The sequence below is a fragment of the Schistocerca piceifrons genome, chromosome 8, assembly GCF_021461385.2.
Source record: "Schistocerca piceifrons isolate TAMUIC-IGC-003096 chromosome 8, iqSchPice1.1, whole genome shotgun sequence".
Lineage (NCBI taxonomy): Eukaryota > Metazoa > Arthropoda > Insecta > Orthoptera > Acrididae > Schistocerca > Schistocerca piceifrons.
Window position 1 is genome coordinate 272,836,791 of NC_060145.1, and position 8,851 is coordinate 272,845,641.

An 8,851-nucleotide genomic window follows, 5' to 3' on the forward strand; every position below is an offset into this window, starting at 1 on the left:
TGTCCGACTTAAAGTCACCAGCAGTCTTTCGCTTCACTGCAGACGATTGCAACCATCGATACACTGCAAACTCAACACATATCACCACACAACATAACGTTTAGCAGCTCATGAAACGAATCAGTGTGTGTACATCTGCTGCCGGCCGGTGTGGCGCTACAGTCTGGAACCGCGCGACCACTACGGTCGCAGGTTCGAATCCTGCCTCGGGGATGGATGTGTGTGATGTCCTTAGGTTAGTTAGGTTTAAGTGGTTCTAAGTTCTAGGAGACTGATGACCTCAGAAGTTAAGTCTCATAGTGCTCAGAGCGATTTGAACCATTTGAACATCTGCTGTTCTTACTTCTCCAGTGATGCGGATGTGTCCGCCATGAACACGGGACGTCTCTAATACCTATTTTCTCCAGTAAAACTGCTTTGCTCCTCTATTGCTTGATGGAATACTGAAGGGGAAAAACACGACTAACGCCATTCGTTGGGAATCGAGGTGTGTGTGGTGACGCCATATTTAAATCCCACTCGAGTTAAACCGATAAAGCAAATGCGCGTGATAAGGCTTATTATTGTATCTAACTTCGAAAACATGAGGGTTAAAACTGTGAAATATCGATAAAAACATGAAAAGGTGAGGGGCAGTTAAACCGTGCTTTTCTTATCTAATCACATGATCTTGCTACTGAAGACAAAAGAACTGCATCGAGTGTTGCTCCTCTTTGTTGCTTAACTATACAGGAAGTTCCAAGTTTTATTGATTTTTTATTTGCTATTGTTCATGAATGAAAAATAAGAAGTAAAAAATTTTGCTTGAACAATAATAAGATCGCAATGCAGTATTATTGTTTGAGAGTTGCTCTTACCTGTCGTGGAGAGGAAGCGGTTAAAACTAATGGTGTGTGTGTATGTGTGCGTGTGTGTGTGTGTGTGTGTGTGTGTGTGTGTGTGTGTGTGTGTTTGTACGCACTATGTGACTAAAAGCATCCGAAAACCTGGTTGAAAATGACTTGCAAGTTCGTGGCGCCTTCCATCGGTAATGCTGGAATACAATATGATGTTGGCCCACCCTTACCATTGATGATAGTTTCCACTCTCGCAGGCATACGTTCAATCAGGTGCTGGGAGGTTTCTTGGGGAATGGCACCCCATTGTTCACGGAGTGCTGCACTGAGCAGAGGTATCGATGTCGGTTGGTGTCGCCTGGCACGAAGTCGGCGTGCCAAAACATCCCAAAGGTGTTCTATAGGAATGAGATCATGGTTCTGTGCAGGCCAGTCCATTACAGGGAAGTTATTTATGTGTAACCACTCCGCCACAGGCCGTGTATTATGAACAGGTGCTCGATCACGTTGAAAGATACAATCGCCATCTCCGAACTATTCTTGATCAGTGGGAAACAAGAAGGTGCTTAAAATATCAATGTAGGCCTGTGCTGTGAGAGTGCCATGCAAAACAACAAAGGGTGCAAGCCCCCTCCATGAAAAACACGACCACACCATAACAATACTGTCTCCGAATTTTACTGTTAGCACTACACACGCTGGCCCATTATGTTCACCGAGCATTCGCCATACCCACACCCTGCCATCTGATCGTCACATTGTGTGCCGTGATTCATCAGTCCACACAACGTATTTCCACTGTTCAATCGTCCAATGTTATTCTCCTTACACCAAGCGAGGCGTCGTTTGGCATTTACCGGCGTGATGTGTGGCTTATGAGCAGCCGCTTGACGATGAAATCCAAGTTTTCTCACTTCCCGGTTATCTGTCATAGTACTTGCAGTGGATCCTGATGCAGTTTGGAATTCCTGTGTGACGGTCTGGATAGATGTCTGCCTATTACACATTACGACCCTCTTCAGCTGACGGCGATCTCTGTTAGTGAGCAGACGAGGTCGGCCCTTGACGTTTCCACTTTACTATCCTATCGGAAACAGTGGTCCTAGGGATGTGGAAATCTCGCGTACAGACGTATGACACAAGTGACAGCCAATCACCTGGCCACGTTCGAAGTCCGTGAGTTCCGCGGAGCGCTCCATTCTGCTCTCTCACGATGTCTAATGACTACTCTGAGGTCGCTGATGTGGAGTACCGGGCGGTAGGTGGCAGCACAATGCACCTAATGTGTAAAACGTATCTTCTTGCGAGGTGTCCGGATACTTTTGATCACATAGTGTATGTGTGTCTCAATTGGGCATTTTCAGTCTTTTCAAAAATTGAATGAATCAAAGCAACGTTTTTATTTCTCTGTTGTGATCTATTTTTCAACACAATTTTACATTAACCGCACCGAATATGAGGCAAGAGCTACTCTCAGTATCTGCTCAAGGAACATATTTTGGGAAGGGTTTCTCATCACATTTTTAGAAAGTCCAGGATTGGAGGGAAATTATAAAAGCTGCTCAGAAAGTTTTTTATCAACCTAGTGACTTAGAAAAGGTTTAATTATTTGTTTATTTTGATTGGAATCTTCTTTATCCGCACACCCACGAACACAGTAAATCTTCATTCTCAGTTCAGTAGAGGAAACTGTGCGTAAAATAAGCGGCAGCATCAGATTGTTCACTGGCAATGAAATCGTCTACGTCGTTGGACGATCTAATAGAATTGTAGAAAAACACTATTTACCACAATATGTCGGTACAAAAATTGCTAACAATTCTCAGCTTTTAGCTGAAGTGAAAATTAACAAGGAATTTTAGTTTGACTCGTACATTTAACGGATATTCCGCGTAATTTAGCACAAACAGTTGATTTTGTCAAAATCTACACAGGTGGGAATGTATGTTCCGTACAGTAATCGTAAGGAAGAATGGTCTACACTATACTAACATATATCGTATTATGTATTTTACTGTGATAAATCTTATACTGGTTCATCCCTCTTTAATATCCTTGTCCTCTTCTGTTCTGACGGTCATTCCTTTTCTACGCATAGTAGTTGAGTTAGTCATTTATATCAAAGGGCAATTATTAAAGAGATTCGGCCCGTACTCTTCCTTCTTTCAGCTTTTAATGCCCTCTCCTGTCTTTCAACTGGTTCAATTTTTTTACTTTGCCAGATCTAAGAGGGCTATTTTTGTTTCAAGGCATGATCGGTCACGAAATGGAAACAACAGTGAAAATCAAAAATGCTTTGTTTGTGACATGTAGCTACACTTTGCTGCTACTTGTACATCATCGCCGCTCCGACTAAGACATTTGACGTAGTATAGTACTGAACCCGTGGTGTAGGGGCAGTCCTCGGTCCCGGGTTCGAAACCCCTACCGTTTAAATTTTGATTAATTATCAACACTGGTGGCCGAAGACTTCCGGTATAAGAAGTCACCCTCATTCTACCAACGACCTTGTCAAAGAGGACGCAGGAACTGACAGAGGTACAGGGTATTCTCTTGTCCTTGGGGTGGGAAACCGACCCTACAGGCGGAAGAATCACCAATGATCAACGACATGAGGATGCATAAGGCAACGGAAACCACTGCATTAAAGACACATAACGTATATTCATAGGACATGTGGTCTGTAATTGGAAAAGTGTCATGATGATCTCTCCATTCACAAAATATCCCGGAATAGTCCCTCATTCGAATCTCCGGGAGGGGACTGCTAAGGGGCAGGTGACCATGAGAAAAAGACTGAATAACCAACGAAATGATAACGTGCTACGAGTCGGGACATGGAATATCAGAAGGTTGAACGTGGCAGGGAAGCTAGAAAATCTGAAAAGAGAAATGCAAAGCCTCAATCTAATTATGGTAGGGGTCAGCGATGTGAAATGGAAAGAGGACAATGATTTCTGGTCAGTTGAGTATAGGGTAATATCAACAGCAGCAGATAATGGTGTCATGGGAATAGAATTCGTTATGAACAGGAAGATAGGGCAGAGAGTGAGTTACTGTGAACAGTTCATTGATCGGGTTGTTCTTATCAGAATCAACAGCACACCAACATCGACGTCAATAGTTCAGATATACATGCTGACGTCGCAAGCTGAAGATGAAGAGATAGAGAAAGCGTATGTGGATACTGAAAAGGTAACACAGTACGTAAAGGGAGATGAAAATCTGATATTCATGGGTTTCTGGAATGCAACTGTAGGGGAAGGAGTAGAAAAAAATGTTACAGGAGAATATGAGCTTGGGCGAAAGAATGAAAGAGGAAGAAAAGTAATTGAGTTCTGCAATAAATTTCAGCTAGTAACAGCGAATACTCTGTTCAAAATCACAAGAGGCGGAGGCATACTCGGAAAAGGCCGGGTGATACGGGAAGATTTCAGTTAGACTACATCATGGTGAGACACGGATTCCGAAATCAGACACTGGATTGTAAGACGTACCCAGAGGCCAATATAGACTCAGATCACAACGTAGTAATGATGAAGAGCAGGCTGAAGTTAAAGAGTTTAGTCAGAAAGAAGAAATGCGTAAAGTAGTGGGATACAGAAGTACTAAGGAATGACAAGATACGCTTGAAGTTCTCTAAGGCTACAGATACAGCAATAAGGAATAGCTCAATAGGCAGTATAGTTGAACAGGGGTGGACGTCTCCAAAAAGGGCAATCACAGAAGTTGGAAAACATAAGTACAAAGAAGGTAACTGCTAAGAAACTATGGGTAACAGCACAAATACTTCAGCTGATCGATCAGGATAAAGAAAAGTAAAAAAAAAGTCAGGTGAAATTAAAAACAAAGATGGTAACAAAACAGATGATTTACAAGGAACACTGTCTCGTGATGCTTGAGATATTTTGCACTCATTTGAAAATGCAACCGACAAAACAAAACATTCAACTCTCACACTGTTTATCTATACACTGCGCAAAGGCGCATTGATTACAGACTAGAGAACACTACCAGAGATGTCGCTGTGGACGTTACATTTAAATTTATGGCGTACACATTCTTGTTGTAGGGAAGCAGCATACCCAAGCCCTCATTCGAGGACCAGAACCGACTGTACAACACCGCTACAGTGGGAGCTCCTTTTCAGTTGGGCATACCTTATACAAACTTTTAAGATGTGCTGTTGACAATTTAATACTATTTTTATAATATTTGCCCTTTTATAATTTTGCATTACGAAATGGATTACGCTTAAGTAGGGGCAATACGGATCTACGCTGGTGTGCAAAACGCGAGGACGGATGTAACTTTGGCATTATGTGCCACTGCCACGTAACATAGCTCGATGAAGCTTGCAACATACGAGGGCTATCCGGAATGTTAGGTACGATAGGTTGCGAAATGGAAACCATAGTGAAAATCAAAACTGTTTTATTTGCAACAGTTAGCTACAACTTCCAGCTACTTATACCCTTAGTTGCCCATCTCACTTAGAAGTTTGTCGTAGCGTTGTACCAACTCTCCAATAAGCTCGTTATCAAAGGCAGCCGCCAATGCTTTCCGCCAATTCTCTACGCTGGCCTACAGCTCGTTGTCTGTGCCAAAATGTTGTCTTCATAGCCAGCGGTTCATGTGAGCAGAGGTGAAACTCAGAGGGAGACAATTATAGGCTGTATTGTGGGTAATCAAATATTTCCAACTGAAAACGATGGACGAGCATGTTCATTTCCCCTGTAGAACGCGGCTGAGAATTGTCTTGAAGAAGAAGCTAACGGCAGTTATGTAATGTTGGCTGCATAGCTTCAGCGAAATTTCTCACCTGGCCCTCGTACTTGGCAGACACTGTTGTTCTAGGTATCTTTATGTGCCCCCTGTGTGCTCAGAACTAAAAAGAACGACGTAACGCGATCGACGGGAATACTAGAGTCACTGTCCAACAGACCTGTGGAAAACTTCATCGGATTTTCACTGTGGTTTCCTTTTCGCTACCGCTCGTTCCTTACTTTCTGAATAACCATCGTACATAGAAAGTTAATAAAAGATAACATGGTCCGTAGTAAACAGTTTTCTTTTATTAAATATTTTGAGGCTGCTGGTCCACATAGAAGCAACATTTCAATTCATGGAAAGAAATGCTACAGTATAGTAAAGAAAGTAACTGAAAGAAATACGTAATGAACAGAAACGACAATTTTACTGAGAAACAGCTATCACATTCAAGGCGCTGTGATGTACGATGGATATTAAGAAAGGTTTTATATGATTCTTAATAGGGTGTATTATCAAAACGGACTGCAGTGCATGGTCTGCAGCCTACTCCAATGCTGGCCATACCGGTGGTAAGGAGTACTTGTATTACAGCGTTCAGTTCTTCTACCAGCGTGGTTGTCAACTGCTGGATGATTGATTGTGCATGTGTACGTGCCACAATGCGTCTCCCCAACGCATCTCACAAGTGCTCGATGGGATTTAAGTCGGGCGAAGGAGCAGGGCCAGTCCATCCGCCGAATATCCTCTCATTACGAGAGCTGCTCCACCTGCGTTGTTAGATGTGGTCGTGCATTGTTATCCATAAAAATGAGGTCAGTGTTGAATGCACCCCTGACAAAATGCATATGAGGAAGGAGCACAGTGCCACAGTAACTTTGATCGCTGAGTATACCATGTTCAAAGATTTGGAGGTCAGTAAGCCGATGCAACATTATACCTCTCAACACCATAACACGTGGACTACCACAATGATTATGTTCGACGACGTTCCTGTGTGTATTACCTATCCTCATATGGTGAGAGGTGGGACATGGAGTACGCCCGGAAGATTGGGATGACTTCAGTGTAATTACTGTCTTTGAACAGAAATGCCATTTCTGTTAGTCTCATTGTGTATTTCTTTCAGTTACGTTCTGTACTACAGTGTTGTATGGTCCAAGTCTCATCTAGCTATGTTACTTGGCAGTGACACATAATGCAAAAGTTGTGTTCGTCCTTGAGTATTGCACCTCAGAGTATTTTCCTATCACCGTACACACACACACACACACACACACACACACACACACACACACACAAACATTGAAACGGAATTTGTTGTACCGTTCCAATGTTTTATTAAACATCTAGCACGCAGAAATTATTAGCAAGAGTTTCTTCTCTTACAGGTAATACCTCAGCTGGTGTCCAAAAAGAGAGAATGAACTAAACAGTGTTATTTATTGAATTTTTTTCTGTTGTGTACCACATTTCCCATTTTCCTTTCCTTTGTGCGGCCTGGACGGTATAAATGAGGGAGTGTGTGAACTAGCAGAAAGCTTTAGGCAGAGATTGTAACACTGCATGAATGGTCGTAGGGTAGCACCAACTCCCAAGCGTGAACAATCTGGTGTGTCAAGATTTCGTGAATTTTCCATTCTTTGAGTTACTCCAACTTAGCCACGTGTGCGAACTGGGACCAATGTTAATTGGTAGATGTGCGTGTGTCCTCCCCTTTAAACATTTTGCCTTGCTAAGAATGAAGTTTACTGTAACTTGCGGAGTACAGTACTGTTTACCTGGTAATGAGCTCCGATTTTGCCGGCAATAATACTCGTATGATTTTGGCACCACGTGGTAATAGGTAGATGTTCTTGAGTTCCTTTAACCACTTATGCTTTAGAATAATGGTGGTTGCCACGCAACCTTCAGTGAACGATACCGTTTACTAGAGAGATTTCCGACTTTTTTATGGATAATTCTGCTATCATTAACATTCACGTAACTTTACCGCCACGTGGTACTAGATAAGCGTTCTCCCGCCACTTTACATTTTGCTTTATAATGATGTTTACCCTGAAACATGCATAGTAAGGTACTATTTATTTGAAAGAGCCCAGATTTTATGTATAGTTTTGATGGCCCTGATAGTTGCATCATTTCCCAGCCACTTGCTACTTAGTAAATGTGCGTGCGTGCCACATTTTATCTATGTGTGAACAGTAAATGTGTCTGAAAATTATTTGCTCCAATTTACGGGTTACAATCAAGCCAGCTATGTTTAATAGGGAGTGCTGGGTCCTGGAATGTGATAGTGTACCTGCGTAGTCTTAACACATAAATGAATCCGAATTGCCAAACCAAATATAGGCAGACAACTTGCTATATCCTTATGAAACACATGTTAGCATATCGTGCATCCTGTTTGCACTGACCAGTATACTTGAGTTCTCGATAGCTAGACTTGCTCTGCGTTTCAGTTGTAGTACTTAGTAATAATACCAAAGCAAATATGGGTCTAGGCATAACTGTATGGTTGAATATGTACTTACACTGAAGCTAGGCCAGCACTCCATTCCCCCCTTCCCACAATTGCGCGTTATAACCCTAGGCTTCTTTTGTTAGAGAGACCTTCTTTGAGAGTAAATAGGGCTGATGCCCTTGCAGTGGTATGACTTTGGTTCTTGCTTAGTACTAATGTGTTAACAATTGTCTTGGTATCATTTAGACAATAAATTCCAATCAGTATAGAACTGCCAATAGTTTTTCCTCAAACCTGTCATCAATAATTTAAAGCCAAAGTCAAATTTCAAGTAGCTCAAATGCCCCAGTACAGAAAATTAGAAATTAATTAATCTTCCCTAAGAGATGAGAGACAAATGAATCCCATTAGCTAGTCACATGTTTGATCTAATCAACAAATACTGAAAGATCAGATGCCCCTTAGCAATCTCTGTTTAGGTGCTTTCTGTAGCGGCTTTTATAGGCGCGTTATCCGTTGCCTTTATAATTTGGTGGGTTAATTAAACCACCTTGTTGAAGCATTAACACTCCAGTATTAAGTCCCGGGGACTATTGTTTCGTGAACCACACGAATTTTGAGCCAAAGCTACAGAGGACAGTTTGCATAATCTCTGGACTCGTTGAGTAACGGCAACCCTCCCACTGGGTAGAGTTCTACTGATACTTAATCCAACACACACCCTGAGGGTTACGTTGCAACACACACAAAATCGCCACCACAACCACACTAATATCTGATT